Below are 16,901 nucleotides of genomic sequence, written 5' to 3' on the forward strand. Positions count from 1 at the left end.
ACCCACTGCCCCTACCCCCAGGACCGCTTCCTCTGGGGTCGTGAGTCACTCTGAAGCCACTGTGAAGCCAAGGACGGGCTCAGTGGGGAAGGTCAGGAATGGAGAAGTTGCCTTTTCTCATTAGCTTCCTCTTACCCTGATTTCATCCTCTCCATCCCTGCACACTTTCCCCTGGCTGCTGTTGGAAATTACTTGTTCTGCTGACGCCCAGACGGACTTTCCCAGTCTCTCCCCACTTTCTTCAGACGGTCCCTTCCCTCTTTCTCTGTCACCTTCTCCCTCTCCCTTTCCTTCCTGAATTGATTCATTTTGTCTCTCCTGTTTTATATTTTCCATATCTGTGGGCTTTGTTCTACATCTGGGGAGCTTTTTATATTGTTTATTTCATGATTTTACTTTCTCTTCCAATTCTTGGATCAAATATTTATTTTAGAGACTGGATTTTTATTTCAAAAAGTTTTTTTGGTTCTTTGATTGCTAATGTTTTTCAAACTCTCTTCTGTTCCTTGAACTGTATCCCACCACTCTGTGGTCATGTCTTTGTTTTGTTGTTTGGTTTTGTTTGGTGCTTCTTTATGATGAGCCGTCCTCAAATGTCTGCTAATTCTTCGTTATCCAGTCATAGTCAAGAACGAGCTAAAGTGTAGCTAACTGAGACTTCAGAGTATATAGGAGTAAATAATATATAAAATAGCTCTGGTGGCTCACGCCTGTAATCCCAGGACTTTGGGAGGCCAAGGTGGGCAGATCACCTGAGGTCAGGAGTTCGAGACCAGCCTGGCCAACATGGAGAAATCCCATCTCTACTAAAAATACAAAAATTAGCTGGGCAGTGGCACACGCCTGTAATCCCAGCTACTCAGGAGGCTGAGACATGAGAATCACTTGAACCCAGGAGGTGGAGGTTGCAGTGAGCCGAGATTTCACCACTGCTCTCCAGCCTAGGCGAAAAAGTAGTTCCAAAAAAGACACTTGTACACGCATGTTTACAGCAGCACAATTTACAACTGAAAACATAAGGAACCAGCCTAAATGCCCATCAAGCCATGAGTGGATAAAGACAATGTGGTGTACATATACACCATGGAATAGTATTCAGCCATAAAAAGGAACAAAATAATGGCATTCACAGCAACTTGGATGGAGTTGAAGATCATTATTTTAAGTGAAGTAACTCAGAAACGGAAAACCAAATATTGTATGTCCTCACTTATAAGTGGGAGCTGAGCTATGAGGATGCAAAGGCACAAGAATGATACAACGAATTTTGGGGACTTAGGGGAAAGGATGGGGGGAATGAGGGAAAAAAGACTATATGCTGGGTACAGTGTACACTGCTTCAGTGACAGGTGCACCAAAATCTCAGAAATCACTGCTAAAGAACTTATCCTTGTAACCAAAAGCCACCTGCTCCCCAAAAACTATTGAAATAAAATATAAAAAAGAAAAAGAAAATGAATAGTTCTAATTTATCATGCCAAATTATTTGAACCCTTGATTCTTTCTTGACTTACAAGCTACATTTTAAGGTGTGTGGGCAGAGAGGGGCCTTCTAAATTCTAGAATGAAGAAGATTGAAGTTGAGCTCCAGCATTCTCACTGCCGTGGTTTCCCCAGATATTATATTAAACTAAATAACTCCTGCTCTTTTGCTTGGGGGTCACTGCCTGCCTCAGGTATTTGGGGTATATGCAAAGATGCACATTTTTGGCCGGGCACAGTGGCTCGCATCTATAATCCCAGCACTTTGGGAGGCTGAGGTGGGTGGATCACCTGAGGTCAGGAGTTCAAGACCAGCCTGGCCAACATAGTGAAACCCCATCTCTAATAAAAATACAAAAATTAGCCCAGCATGGTGGCGCATGCCTGTAATCCCAGCAACTTGGGAGGCTGAGGCAGGAGAACACAAGAACCCAGGAGGCAGATGTTGCAGTGAGCCGAGATCACACCATTGCACTTCAGCTGGGGTGACAGAGTGAGACTCCATCTCAAAAACAAAACAAAACAGAACAAAAATGTGTTTGTGGAACTGCTCCATGAACAAAGCTCCAATTGGGTCCCCAGTCTCCATTCCCACTTCTGACCCACACTCTGCATCATACCTGCTGGTTCTGAGTTCAAAGCCTCCCGTGAGTTTTATCAGGTGGGTCAATTAGAAGCAGGAGTTGCAAAATGCAATTTATTTTATCTGCCCTTTATTCTGAGGGTACACCCAATATGCCCCAGACCAACATAACCCTAAACTTTTGACACGGCACGTCCCTAAACCAGTGTAGGGTTTATCTCCCAGTCTCTGGAGCACATCCAGTTGCTAGCCTCTTCTTGTTATCAGGTCCAATTCGCATGATGTCATAAACGCGGGGGACTACCTTTATGTTCTGGGCAATGGCTGGACGATTCAGGTTTCTTAGAATACTATGAGAAGAAGAAAATTAACACAGTCCTGGAACAAGACTATCAAAGTATACTGTTGTCCATGCCGAGTGAATGTACCTGCCTCTGTTCCTCCTTCCTGATGGTGGTGGAAAGCGTGCTTTTGCCAGATCAACAGTCACACACAACACACCAGGTTATGTTCATCTATTCTAGTAAACCTGTCACTGTTGGCACAGAAGCTGGAAATTTGGCTATTGCTTTAATATGGTGGTGAGTTTGTTGCTGTTTTGTTTTGGAGACAGGGTCTCACTCTGTTGCCCAAGCTGGAGTGCAGTGACACAATCATAGCTAACCGCAGGCTCCACCTCCTGAGCTTCAGTGATCCTCTTACCTCAGCCTCCTGAGTAGCTGACAGTACAGTCGTGCAACATTGCACTGGCTAATTTTTTTAAAACACTTTTCTGTAAAGAAAGGATCTTGCTCTGTTGCCCAGGCTAGTCTCAATCTCCTGGGCTCAAGTGATCCTCCTGCCTTAGCTTCCCAAAGTGCTGGGATTATAGGTGTGAGCCACCACGCCCAGCCTCTTGGTTTAGTTTTCACTAGCCCATTGACCTTGGTAAATTAAAGGCAGATCTGGTGGGACCACAGCCTTGTTTTCTTTGTCTTGGAGGGTGGCACTGATCTCTGTGTTCCTGGCAGAATGTGACATTGTTTGAGATTTACTATCTTGGCCGCAGCAGAGGGACAGCCTTGAAGGCTTCCACTTGGCCTTCCCCAGTCTGATCACTTTTACTGCACAGACCAGAGAGTCAGTATTCATACGCACCAGTTGCTAAGTGTATCCACTTCTATCATTTCTAAAAATCGGGGCAAGAACCACTGGGCCGCCTCTCTTATCTCTAGGATCTTGATTTTGCCTCCGGTTTTAATCAGGACTTGCTGCCTGGTCCAAGTGCTCAGCTTGTCTCAGACCACCCAGTGACTCCACCTGCCCTCTTCCCTTCTGGAATTCTCTCAGCCCCGTTGCTCCTGTGGAGTTCAGTTATGTAATGGCATCTCCTCCCGTGAGTCTGGCCTACAGAGACAGTCACTGCTGAGCCTCTCCATAATGCAAATGCCCCATCACCAGCATAGTTCTCATTTCCCTGGTAATTGGAGTATCCTCCAGGGCATCCCAAGGATAATACTCATTAAATACTAATTTAATTTAGTATGCTAAAGTGAAACTAGCATATTTTACCTGAAAACACAATCAAATAATTTCATGTGAGTCTTTTTAAAAACAACCTTGCTTTTTTATAGCAATTTTAGGCTCCCAGCAAAATTGAGCAGGAAGTACAGAGATTTCCCACATGCCTCCTACCCTCACACAGGCACAGCCTCCCCCATTATCAACATCCCCAACCAGAGTGGGACATCTGTTACAACTGGCGAATCCATATTGATACCTGTGACCATTTGAAGTCCAAGTTTGCGTTGGGGCTCACTCTTAGTGTTGCATATTCTATGGGTTTGGACAAATGGATGATGAGAGCATCCTATAGAGTAGGTTCACTGCCCTGAAGATCCTCTGTGCTTCCTTGAGCCTTTTGATCCCTTCTTCCACACCCTGCCACGATGTCTTTACATCATTGAGTGTGGGGTTTTGTTGCTTCCAAGCTTCTCAGGGCCATCCCAGCAGTGCACTAGGACCACTCTCCCAGCTTTGCAGGTGGTGAGTCCTCCTACATTGCATGGATGAGTACCTCTATGTTGAAAAACCCTTCCTGGCTCAGCACTATAGTCCACTGCCCTGGGATCCACTCTCACACACACTCTTCTAACTGGTTCATGCCAGTGTATATTAGTTCTCCTGTTCCCTTAGCAGCGTGTTCCTAGGTGGGTCAGGCCGACACTCAACCTTAGTTATGGGTCAGAAACAGAAATGAGGGCAAATTCCTCAAGTTGATCCTTAGGGGGCAGCAATGTCTGGTGAGGCATCTGCTTCATTGGAGACCTCAGCATCCTCTTCAACAGGGGAGCTGTTACCTTCTAACAAGTGCACCTGGCTGCTCTGCAGTGGGAGGCTCACGGGCTCAGGTGAATTGTCAAATGTTCCGTCCTCAGGTTCCTACTTTTTCCTGCAGGGGCCTGACTTGTTAAGGCTAAGGGTTGAGTTTTCACTGAAGTTTCACTTTTAAACTTGGGTCTGGGCCTGTGTATTAGCCCATTCTTATGCTGCTGAAAGAGACATACCCGAGACTGGATAATTTATAAATGAAAGAGGTTTAATGGACTCACAGTTCCACATGGCTGGGGAGGCCTCACAATCATGGTGGAAGCAAATGAGGAGCAAAGTCACGTCTTAAATGGCGGCAGGCAAGAGAGCTTGTGCAGGGGAACTCCCCTTTATAAAACCATCAGATCTCATGAGACTTATTCACTGTCACAAGAACAGTATGGAAACCCTCCCCCCATTATTCAATTACCTCCCACTGGGTCCCTCCTGGTGGGAATTATGGGAGCTACAATTCAAATGAGATTTGGATGAGAACACAGGCAAACCATATCAGCCTGATCTACAGCACATGTTTTTCTCCAGATAAAGGAAACGGGGATCCTTTCAAAAGCTGCTAAGGAGGATACCAGATGCCCACCAAAGGCATGGTCTAAAATGTTCACAGCACACTATGCATCATGGCCCCGAACTTGAAACTAGCTGAATGCCCATAAATAGCACATTTGAAAAAAATCACAAAAACAACAAGAAAAATGTTTCAAATCGTGCACTTTAAATACATGCAGTTTATTTTATCCCAATTATACCTTAATAAAACTGGGAAGGAAGGAAAGAAGGAAGGAGAGAAGGAAAGAAGGAAGGGGAAGGAAGGAAGAAGGAAGGAAGAAGGAAGGAAGGAAGGAAGGAAGGAAGGAAGGAAGGAAGGAAGGAAGGAAGGAAGGAAGGAAGGAAGGAAAGAAAGAAGCAAGGAAGGAAGGAAGGAAGGAAGGAAGGAAGTCTGTGCTCCCTGAAGTCCTGCCGCCTCCCATGAGTTCTTGGCTCTAGGCAGAAGCACCAGGGCTCACTGAGACACTAAGATCCTGAGAGAAGGTGCAGCCTCAAACATAAAGAGAAGGCCAGGATCACGCCTGTAATCCCAGCACTTTGGGAGGCCGAGGCAGGCAGACCACTTGAGTCCAGGAGTTCAAGACCAGCCTGGCCAACATGGCAAAACCCCGTCTCTACTAAACATACAAAAATTAGCCTCGTGTGGTGGCACACACCTGTAGTCCCAGCTACTCGGGAGACTGAGGGAGGAGAATCACTTGAACCCAGGAGGCGGAGATTACAGTGAGCTGAGATCACGCCACTGCACTCCAGACTGGGTGATGGAGCAAGACTCTGTCTCAAAAATAAACAAACAAACAAACATAAACAGAGACTGCTCAGGGGCCTCCTTCAGCACTTCCTCCCCAAGAACTGACTCCCCACGCCCTCCTCTGCTCCCACTGGCAAAGCCTTCTGTTCCTCTGCCTCTAATCCCCCACCCCTGCAAAGCCCTTTGCAGGTGAAGATATGATGGGCTTTGTCTTAGGAAGTCTAAACTGACACGGGGTTGAGTGGGGAATGCAGCAGGGAGTCGGGAAGCCCCAGGGCTGTGAACCAGGCACAGTGACAGACCAATTTTAGAGTGAAGAGGACATGGAATTTAATTCTGAGCACATCTGAGCTGTTAACAAGGTGGCTGTCTCTATGAAACAACCATTAGGCACTGGAAGTGACAGCCAAGCACTGAGGCAGGAAATCAGGTGACAAACTGCTTTTGACAGTCTTGCACATAGAGGTGACTTTAGAGTGCAGGTGAGGACACTCCCTGGAGAGAAGGGCACCAGAGGAGAGCACAGGGACAGGCTCCTGGAGACGCAGGGTGGCAGGGTCAGGAATGGATTAGGCAGTGAGAGCAAGGAAGGGCTTCAGCAAAGAAGAAAGAGGAGAGGAAGAGGGAGCAGGCGACAGAGGAGGGAGGCGACCATCTGAAGGAGGATGGGAGAGTCTGGGAAAGTCACTTTGGGGATCAATAGAGTAAGCAGTTTTGGTGCAGTGAGACTGGCCAACAACCAACCACAGGGAAAATGTGCAGAGATAGGGAGGAAGAAACCAGGGCAAAGTGGGGCTAGAGAAGAAAGGCAACTTCCCCTTCCCCAACTCCCTACTGGGAGCCTCCAATTTGGAGTGACTTGGGACCCCAGAGGAAGCTTTCCGAGGCAGGAGCACTGAGTCAGGCTCCAGAAGAGACAACAGCCCAGTGGTTTGAGATGACCTGCTGTGGGGCTGCCTGGAAAGAGCCTGGGGTTGCCTGGAAAGAGCCTGGGGCACGGGCTGTTTCTCCAGCGAGGCTGGGTGGGAGCGTTGTGCTGTGTTCTTCCCAAAGTGCAAAGCCAGAGCACCTCCATCAATCCCTTCCGTCCACGCTCTGAGACAAAGCCAGGGCGCCTCCATCAATCCCTTCCCTCCACGCTCTGAGGCAAAGCCAGCGCGCCTCCATCAATCCCTTCCGTCCACGCTCTGAGCCTCACTGTACTCTCTTCCCTGTGTTGCTGGAAGATGCTCCTAAATCACAGACAGCTGCAGACGGAGCCCAGGCCAGGCCTGGACTCTTTGCTTCCCCAGTTCATTGAAGACGTATCGTAACACCACACACAATCCCAAAGGACAGCACCACGTTTCTCTTAATTCATGAATTTAGGAAGTAACTAAAGAAAAAAAAAAAAGGAAGCAGTTGAGAAAACAACAACAACAAAAAAATGATTTAGACAAATAGATAGCAGTTTGCCTCTGGGTGACAGAGCGAGACTCCGTCTCAAATAAAAAAAATAAAAATAAAAATAAAAATAATAAAGAAGGAAGGAAGGAAGGAAAAGAGAAAGAAAAAAAGGAAGGAATGTTTTGTTATCTGACAGTTACTAGGTTAGGTGTTGGGGAAATAAAAAATAACATAAATGATATCTGCTTTCTAGGATTCTGATTCTTCTCAACCCTGGCAGATGATAGATAGATAGATAGATAGATAGATAGATAGATAGATAGATAGATAGATAGATAGATAGAAGATAGATAGATAGATAGGCAGGCAGGCAGGCAGACAGACAGACAGACAGATAGGTAGATAGATAGATAATAGATGATAGACAGATGATAGATAGATAATAGATGATAGATAGACAGATGAAAGATAGATAATAGATAATAGATAGATAGATAGATAGATAGATAGATAGATAGATAGATAAAGAGAGAAGCAAACGGAGAGATGATAGATGAGAGACAGATAGATGCACAGACAGGTGGACAGATAGATGAAAGGACAGATAAATAGGTAGATACATACATACATACATGCATATATACACATATACACAAACTTAAATGCATGAATCCCTGAGGAACCTTAAAGGAGCACAGACACTCAGGTTCCAGCTCAGACCCACTCAGTCATGGCGGGGTTCAGACATCTGGTTAGTTTAGAAGCCTCCACAGCTTGTCTTGACTTGTGGCTAAAATGGAGCAGCTCAGAGTTACAGGAGGAAGACAGGCAATGAGACAAGGATGTCATCGCTCTCTGGAGTGTAAGTAAACCCCACACATCAGCCTGCTTGAGCTTCTGCTCTGGACAAGCCAAAGACCAAAACCATTGTTCAATGTTGTAAGCGCAACAACTGAGACAGGTACAAAGTGGTCCGATGGCACCAGGGAGGGGCTGAACCAGCCCTTCGGGGAGGGGAATAAAAGTTTGAGTCCATCAGGCAAGGAAGAGAAAATTTCCTGGGCAAAGGGAGCAACTTGTGCAAAGGTATAGAGACAAAAATAGCATGGTGCTTAGGCAAAGAAAAACAACCATGCACTCCATGTGTGCACGAGTGTGTGAGTGTTGGGTGCGTGTGTGGGTGTGTGTGGGTATGTTTGGTTCCATGAAACTTTATCACATGTACAGACTCACAGGAGAGGGTTTTAGGTGTGTGGGGTGCAGTGCCAGTGGGCAGAGGAGTTGGGGGAAGCCAGGATGTCTACCTGTTCAGCTCTGGGATTTTAAAGTAAATCGGTGGCTGGCCAGGCGTGGTGGCTCACACCTGTAATCCCAGCACTTTGGGAGGCCGAGGCAGACGGATCACCTGAGGTCGGGAGTTCAAGATCAGCCTGACCAACATGGAGAAACCCTGTCTCTACTAAAAATACAAAATTAGCCAGGCGTGGTGGCACTTGCCTGTAATCCCAGCTACTTGGGAGGCTGAGGCAGGAGAATCGCTTGAACCCAGGAGGTGGAGGTTGCAGTGAACCGAGATTGTACCATTGCACTCCAGCCTGGGCAACAAGAACAAAACTCTGTCTCCAAATAAATAAATAAATAAATAAAAATAATAAGCTGGTGGCTGCAATGAGAGCCAGGGATTGGTGGGGAAGTGAGTGTCACCTCAGGGCAAAGGAGGGAAGGTTTCCAAAATGAGAGGGCATTCAGTGGTCACTAGTATGGTGCATGAACAGGCCACTGTGTTGGGCAGTTGGAGCCCTCAGGAGAACTTTGTCAGAGGGGTGACAACAAACGAAATACTGCCGCGGAATTAAGGAACAAATGGATGTGAGAATTTCACAATTTAGGGGCCGAGGATAAAAGCTCTTGGTCAGTCCCCAGGGAGGTGCCGGAAGCCCTTGGCGGTGCCCAGGGAGGGAAGATCTGGACGTTGCGTTCTATCTTCCAGGGCGTTTCTCGATCGATGGTCCTGAAGCTGTGTGGGGCACAGAATGGGACTCACTGACAGTGCAGTGTGATTATGACCAAGGCTGGGAAACCTACAGCAAGTGGTGGTGCCGCGGAAACAAAATCCTCGTTACAATCACAGGATCAGAGCAAACAGCGGGGAGAGACCGAGGGTCCATCAGGGACAATCGGAAACACCGTGTGTTCACCATAATCATGAAGATGCTCCGGAGGTCTGACACTGACACCTACTGGTGTGGGATCGAGAGGACAGGCACTGACCTTGGGGTCCAAGTTGCAATGACTGTTTACCCAGGTAGGAGCGGCTCCCTCCTGTACTGAGCTCTGGTGCTGACCCAGGAGGATTCGGTGATGCTGTCTTGACATCGCCCTGGGACACCTGTGTGCACGTGCCTGTGCGTGCCTGTGTGTGCCTGTGTATGTGTGCCTAAGCTTGCCTGTGTCTATGTGTGTGCTGTGCATAGATGCATGTGTACAAATGGGCCAGTGTGTGTCCGTGTGCACATGTCTGTGTTTGCCTGTGTGCCTGTGCCTGTGTGTGCACGTGCACGTGTGTGTGTTGGGGGGAGGGGTTACACCAAGATTCTGGAGAGACTGGAAGACAGAGCAAGCCTCAGCGTCTTTGTACGTCTCTATCTGCTGTTATCAGAGGGAGCCAAGCAGAACCGTCTCAGCTTGGGCAGGCTCAGTGCAGGCTGAGAAAGAAGGCAGGTTCTCTTCTGCAAGTCACTTGGGGCAACCCGTGCCCCCTCAGAGCAGCCCCAGCCTGATGGGAGGACTTGTCAGGTGTACAGGGAGGGGAATGCAAGAAAATCTCAATCCCAGAGGTCTCAGCCGCAGGACAAGCATGTAGTGACCAAGAGCCCATTGGTGACCCTCTCCTTGGAGCCACCTCTCTCTCTTCCTCTCCCTCCTCTGGTGGCATATGGACAAACGAGGGCATGGGAGACTCTGACTCATTCCTGAAAGAGGGAAAAACAGAGCCCAGCATAGTGCAGAGCCTTCCCACGGGCCTCCTCTGGCTGCCCCGAGTCTTTGAGGAGCCTGAGAACTCAGAACGGGGGGCTCCCAGAAAGAGAGTCAGGCTGTCACCCTCACTCCACAGCCCAGCCCCCAGAGCCATCAGTGTCATCTCCACCACAGGCACCAGGGAAACTGTCAGCTCCCCATGCACACACACAGATGCTATAGCTCAATCATATATCTGTTACCTGTGGGCCCATTTACAAAGCAGGGAAAAGTCATTTTCAGCTTAGTATATGCAGATGTGGTGTGCCTGTGTGCGTGTGCAGTGGGGAAGTGTGCTGGTTTTAGAATGTTTCAGAAATTGACTTAAAAAGAGAACAAAGGCATGAGTGGAAGGAAAGGAAGAGCTGGGGGAGAGTCCCTCCAAGCCTAGTGAAATAAGGAAGCTTTTGGGAGGCAGGAAAACCTCAGCTGGAAACAGATGCTCTGCCCAGCTGCAGGGGGTAGGAGTCCTGAGTTCCCATGCAGGGCCCAGGGAGGGGCAGCCGGCTCTTAGGGTCACTTCGCTACACAGCAGGCAACAAAGAGCCTGCTTGAACCTAGGATGAGACTCAAGAGAAGATCTGTTTGGCTCTGATGTAGAACTTCAAGAAAACAGAGTGTGATTCTCAATGCTCAGCTGTGCAACGCAGGACTCTGGGACTAAGCTGAGTATTTGTCAATTGCCTAAGCTGAGTATTTGTCAATTGCCTACGTACGTAGCCTCTCACCACAAGTCCTTCATGGGTGGTACAGTGGTGTGTGTTTATAAATGAAATAATGTTACATTTTAGATAAGATACCAAAAAGATACAAAACAAAACAACTGTGTCTGACCTGTAGTGCTAAGACTAAATGCTTCACAGTCCTTGGAGGGGTAAGGGGTGACGTGAGCCATGGGGAAGCCTCCTAGGTCACCCTCAAAACTATCCTTCGTGTGTCCAGCAGCAAATCCAAGAAAATCATCTGAACCTACGACAACAGACGTAGCTGCACCTGGGACAGAAGACACAGCTGCACCTGGGACAGAAGACACAGCTGGGTCTGGGACAATGGACACAGCGTTACCTAGAAAAGCAGAAACAGCTGTGCCTGGGAAAAGGAACACAGCTTCACCTGGGACAGCAGACACAGCTTCACCTGGGACAGCAGACACAGCAGAAACTCTGAGAACAACCACTCCAACAGTTCTGGCCTCCTGGCCTTCTCTCACCCAGAGCACCAACAGCACCCAGCCCACGGCTCTTACCAGCCCCTCACCAGGTGAGCAGAGCTGGGCTCCCACAGACCTTTCCCTAGGCTACCCCACGACCACTCCTTCAGGGGCTCTCGCCAGAGACCCTCATGTGGCACTGGTCAGGCGAGAGACAGTGAAGTGTGTAGTGGGCCTTCCCCTCCCCGTCTATACCTGAGCACTGCAGGAGATTCTCCTCAAGGAGCTGCAACAGGCTGAGCTCCAGAGAGCAGGCTCTGGGCTCCATGCTCCGCCAAGTCCCTCAAGCCCCAGGAGGCAAAAGCGAGTTGAAGCTTTGGGTGTTCTGGAAGGGCGGCTCTCTGTGTGGTTTTCCTGTGGCTGCTGTAACTGATCATTACAAACTTGGTGGCTTAAAACAACACAATCTCATGATCATACAGCTGTGGAGACCAGAAGTCTGAAATGGGTCTCATCGGGCTGAAATCAAGGTGTTAAGAGGGCTCATTCCTTCTAGAGGCTCCAGGGGAGGACCTGTTCCCTTGCCTTTTCCAGCTTCTAGAGGCCACCCGCATTCCTTGGCTCATGGCCCCTTCCTGCTGAAAGCCAACAAAGGTCAGTGGAGCCTCCCACAGTGCATCGCTCCACTGACTCTCCTGCCTCCTTCTTTCATTTATAAGGATGCTGGTGATTCCACTGGGCTCAGCCAGATGATCCAGGATAATCCACCCTGGGTCAGCTGACGAGCAGTCTCAAATCCACCCACTGCCTTAACTCCCCCTTGCATGTAATCAAATATATTAACAGGCTCTGGGGTTAGGACATCGTTGGTGGTGTTCACTATTCTGCCTACCACAGTCACAGGCAGGGGTGTGCCCATCGCTGCAACTCCCCAGCCAAGGCTAGGGAAGGGCAGGGTGGGAGAGCAGGAAGCTGGGCCCCTTGCTTTTCTTTCACATTCCCAGCATGGTGGAGGGATATGGACACCAACCCGAAGCCCATCTCCCTTCGAGGGATCAATAGGATGTCTGGTCACAGCGCAAACGCAGCTGCCCCTGTTTAACCCCATCACAGCCCTGGTGCTTCAAGATCCCTCAAAGTCCAGGGTCAAGGCCCATTCTCTCCCTGGATCCTGCCTTCCGTGCTCCACTGGCTCCCTTCCCTTCTCCAGTCCAACTCCCTTCCTTTCAAAGGGTCTCATTCCCTGGAGCCTGCCAGCACGGAGCCTGTGTTCCCTAGGAGTCCGGAAGAGGCGAGGCGCTGGGGATGCTTCCTGACCTGGCTTTCATCCCGCTCCACTGTTTGCAGAGCAGTTGTTCTGCTGAGCGGAGATGGCAGTGCCAGGACTTCTAGCGAGACAGGAGAGGCACAAGGGGAAACTTGGCAGGGAGAGACCAAGGGTGCAGTGGAACTTGCAAGACCACGGGGAGTGGAACTTACAAGAAGAGCACAGTGGTTTAAAGGGTATTTTTAGGATGTGCAATATGGCAGGCCTGCTCTCGCTCAAGAAAACCCTGAGCGAAATTCACATGACTCATCACTGCTTCCCTGCCTGGGCTGGAGGCCAGCTTCAGGGAGAGAACAGGGGTGGCCTGCGGGGAGGGGCCCTGGCACTGGGTGTGGGGGAGTGGATGAGGAATAAGATTGGGAAATCAGACTCTTAAACACTGATGGGGACTCCCCAGAACCCACTGATTTAGCTAGACCAAGTATTAAACATGTGGGCGATATGAGGCAGCAGGTCTCAGATCTGCGGTCATAAAGTGGGTCCCCAAGCAGGAAGAAACGCCTCACGGGAGAACCAAGTAGATAAATAGCCAGGTTGATGGAAGTCGGGGAATATCTTCCTCTGCTTCAAAGGGGTAATAATAACTAGATTTGAGCTTGAAAGATGGGCAGAAGTGACAAAGGGAGACACAAGGCAGAGAGAGGAACAGAAGCAGGAAGACAGGACACAGCAGACCCTCAAGCTTGGCGGGACACAGGTGAGCAGCGGGGACTGTGGGATAGAAGACCAAAGGCAGACCTGGCTGGATGCAGTGGTCCACGCCTGTCATCTTGGCACTTTGGGAGGCCAAGGCAGGAGGATGGCTTGAGCTCAGCAGTTCAAAACCAGCCTGGGGGATATAGCGAGACACCATCTCTGCAAATACATTTAAAGGCAGGGCAGTCACAGCCAAGGGCAGCGAAGGGGCCGGGCCTCAAACTGAGCCTGTGGGGAGGCCCCTGGAGGCTCAGTCTCCGGGTGGCATGACTTTGCCCCTTGCAAGGGGCTTCCCTGTTTGGGGACCAGGCAGCTGAGCAGGGTGGCAGGTGTTGGTTGGGGAAGAGGCGGCTCACTCTTGGCATCTTGACCGCTTTGTCCAGGATCCTGCTCTGCAACATCCACTTCCTGCTCCCGATCTCCCTGAAGGGGCTGCTGCTCCTGGACCTGCTCCGCACTGCGCTGCGAGTGAGTAATGCTAAGGGGCCTCCGGGGGGAAACAATGTCACAGCCTGAGCCGGGGAACCGGGGAACCGCAGCTCCCACACCATCGACACCCTTGGAGGAAACAAGTAGAACCTCTGGCCTCCTATCGGGTAATAAGCAGCAATTACAGTTCCCCAGGAGACAAGGGTCCCTGCAGAGAGGAAGCATCCCTCATCCTGGCCTCAGGAATGCAATCCCACTCCCGGCCGGTGCTACACAGCACAGGGATGCCGAGGGGGCCTCTCTGCCTTCCGCCACCTCTGCCTCAGGAGCAGATAAAAGAAAGGACAACCCCTCTTACACACTGATTCCTTGGAGGCATCTGCCTCTCACCTTCACGGATCCTCCCTCAGGCCTCCTTTCCTTGTGGCTCCAGGATGACCCTGTCAGAGATAATGGACTATCATTCAGTTGCAGAGGCCCCAGGGCCCGTCTGGACTTTTCCATCCCAAGAGGGGCTTGGCTCTAACCCCTTTGTGCCTATGACACTCTCCATCCTCAACCTGGCTCAGAACTGGCACAGCCACCACCACTCACTCCTGATTCAACCCAAGCTTGGCCCCTTCCACCTCTCGAGCTGTACGACAGCAAATGCAGGATGCTCAACCCTCATATTTCAGTCCCCCCAATTCACTCATAATTAAATAACAACACACTTCTTTTTCTAACTTTCAAACGTATATATATTTCCTCTCAATAAAGTTGTTAGGATTATTATTCTCTTCCGCTTACATTCTTCCTGAGCTCTGTCTGCTCATTTTTTCCTCCATATTTTACTTTAAATACTTTTTTAATTACTATATTTCTTTTCTTAGCTCCTTTTTTTGGAGAGATCTTGTTGTCTGTAATTTCTCTAAGGAGGGGAATTTTCCATCTGAATTCTTCCTCTATTGCCTTGAGCACTTCCTCTCCTGAGATGGATTCTTCAACTACCATTTGCTAGTGTTCATTTCTTCTCCTTGACCTCATCAGCTGTAAACTGCTGCTGGTTCGCTTTATAACTTTTCTTTGAATGAGGTTGAAGATTTGCCAAGAGTAGTGTCAGGAGCCATGGAGGGCAGAGCGTGGAGGGCAGACCGTGGAGGGCAAAGCGTGGAGGGCAGAGCATGGAGGGCACAGCATGGAGGGCAAAGCGTGGAGGGCAGAGCAAGGAGGGCAGAACCATGGAGGGCAGAGCATGGAGGGCAGAGCATGGAGGGTAGGGCATGAAGGCAGAGCATGGAGGGCAGAGCATGGAGGGCAGAGAGTGGAGGGCAGAGCGTGGAGGGCAGAGCATGGAGGGCTATTGACACAGTGGAAAGTTTGTTTTCGGGAACACTCACCACTTGCCACATCTTGACTGACTGTGTCCATATGGTTCATGTGTTGAGAAAGGGCAAGACCTCAGGCTCCAGCAGCCTGCGTGCTGCTAAGCATGGGAGAACAGCTTGTGTTGTAGCAATGTGTGAACCCTGGCCACACAGGCTGGTTGCTATTGTCATCTGGAGGCTTCTTCACTCACAAGTCTGGAGCATGGGCTGGGGTGATCCAAGACAGCTCTGCTGGGACTGTTGCCCAGAGGCCCTACATGTGGCCTTTCTGTGACAGCTGGGTTCTAAGAGGGAATATCCACAGACCATCCAGAGGGCAAGCATTTCAAGAGACTGAGGAGGGAGCTGCAGAGTTTCTTCTGACTTAGCCTTGGAAGCCATACAGAGGCCCTCTTGCATGCATTCCCCATAGGGGCAAATATTGGTTCTTGCAGGGTGAAAAAGTATTTTTACTCTTTTTAGATATAAAACGCAGATATAGATGGATGGATGGATGGATAGATGGATGAATGGATGGATGGATGGATGGATAGATAGATGTACAATACGTCTTTGGTATTAACATTTCATGAGGGGAGATATTTAGGGATATTCCTTTTTAGGGATTTTTTTTAAGGGATATTCATTGTTATCGTAGGATAACGATGAAAAAAAATGTTGAGAAACACTGTTCTAGTCCACTGGTTGAAACAGTCACAACTCACTCAGACCCAAGGGGAAGGGACATAAGCCCCAACTCTTAATGGAAGTAGTGTCAAGAAATTTGCAGCCATGTTTTTAAACTGTCTCGTGGAAGAATCATAATTTAGTGCCTTCATGTCACATATAAGAATAGCAGGACCTGAAGGGGTGAAGCCACCTGGTCCCCAGTCACAAGGCCAGAGAGCAGAGTTGGTTCTGCCTCTGAATGGCAGCCTGGAGCTGGCCCACACAGCATCCCTGCAGGCCCATCTGTGCGCTTTAGAAGGTCACTTCCCAAGCCTGCTGGGGGCACCATATGGTCCCAAGCATAAAAATGAGGCTCTGAAACACGTATCCTTTACTCAAAGGTCACAGTCCAGCAGCCATTACTTGCACAGACATGTCTTGCTTGGGTTCAGTGGGTGAATGATTAAACAAATTATTGTACACTCACGCAGTGGAATCCAGCTGAGCAATAGGAAGGAATCAACTATTGATTGTGGTAAGTGCAACAACTTGTATGAATCTCAAGGCTCAGTGAATAAAAAAGTCAATCTCAAAATATTACATACTACATAATTTCATTTGTCCTCAAAAGGACAACACTGTAGACATGGAGAACAGATTAGTGGTTTCCAGGGGACAGGAATGGGATAGGTGTGCAAATACATGGGACAGCATGAGGGAGATCCTTGTGATGATGTATGGTTTCTATATTTTGACTGGGGTGGTAGTTACCTGGATCTATAAAATTGCGTGGAGCTCTACAGAAACACATCCATAAACCAATGTATGTTAAAAATGGTGAAAACTGAATAAAGTCTGCAGTCCAGTTAACAGTATTGTAACAATGCCAGTTTCCTGGTTTGGGTATTGTCCTACAGTTATATAATATGTCACCATTGAAGGACACTGGATGAAGGATTCACAGGTCTCTATGTTATATTTGCAATGTTAAGCCTATAATTTTTTCAAAATAAAAATTTCAAAAATTAAAACCTCCAGGGGCTCCCTGTGGTCTCCAGAACTCAATTCAAACTCCTTGGTCTGCCATGAAGCCCTTTCATAACGAGGCTCCAGCCCCATATCTCACTTCTCCCTCGCGTGCACTCTGC

The 16,901-nt window shown here is 48.9% G+C and overlaps 1 protein-coding gene and 1 long non-coding RNA gene across 2 annotated transcripts in view; one reads left to right on the forward strand and one right to left on the reverse strand.

Annotated features, from left to right (window-relative positions):
* RAB37 (RAB37, member RAS oncogene family) overlaps positions 1-16,901 on the forward strand; it is a 273,228-nt gene that overhangs the window by 108,289 nt on the left and 148,038 nt on the right. The gene's annotated exons all lie outside the window — the stretch shown is intronic.
* LOC144335929 (uncharacterized) lies at positions 15,327-16,585 on the reverse strand. The gene is made up of 2 exons (XR_013407222.1): positions 16,525-16,585; positions 15,327-15,532 (listed from the first exon to the last, which is right to left on the reverse strand). It is a non-coding gene; the product is annotated as an uncharacterized LOC144335929 (long non-coding RNA).

The sequence above is a fragment of the Macaca mulatta genome, chromosome 16 (assembly GCF_049350105.2).
Source record: "Macaca mulatta isolate MMU2019108-1 chromosome 16, T2T-MMU8v2.0, whole genome shotgun sequence".
NCBI lineage: Eukaryota > Metazoa > Chordata > Mammalia > Primates > Cercopithecidae > Macaca > Macaca mulatta.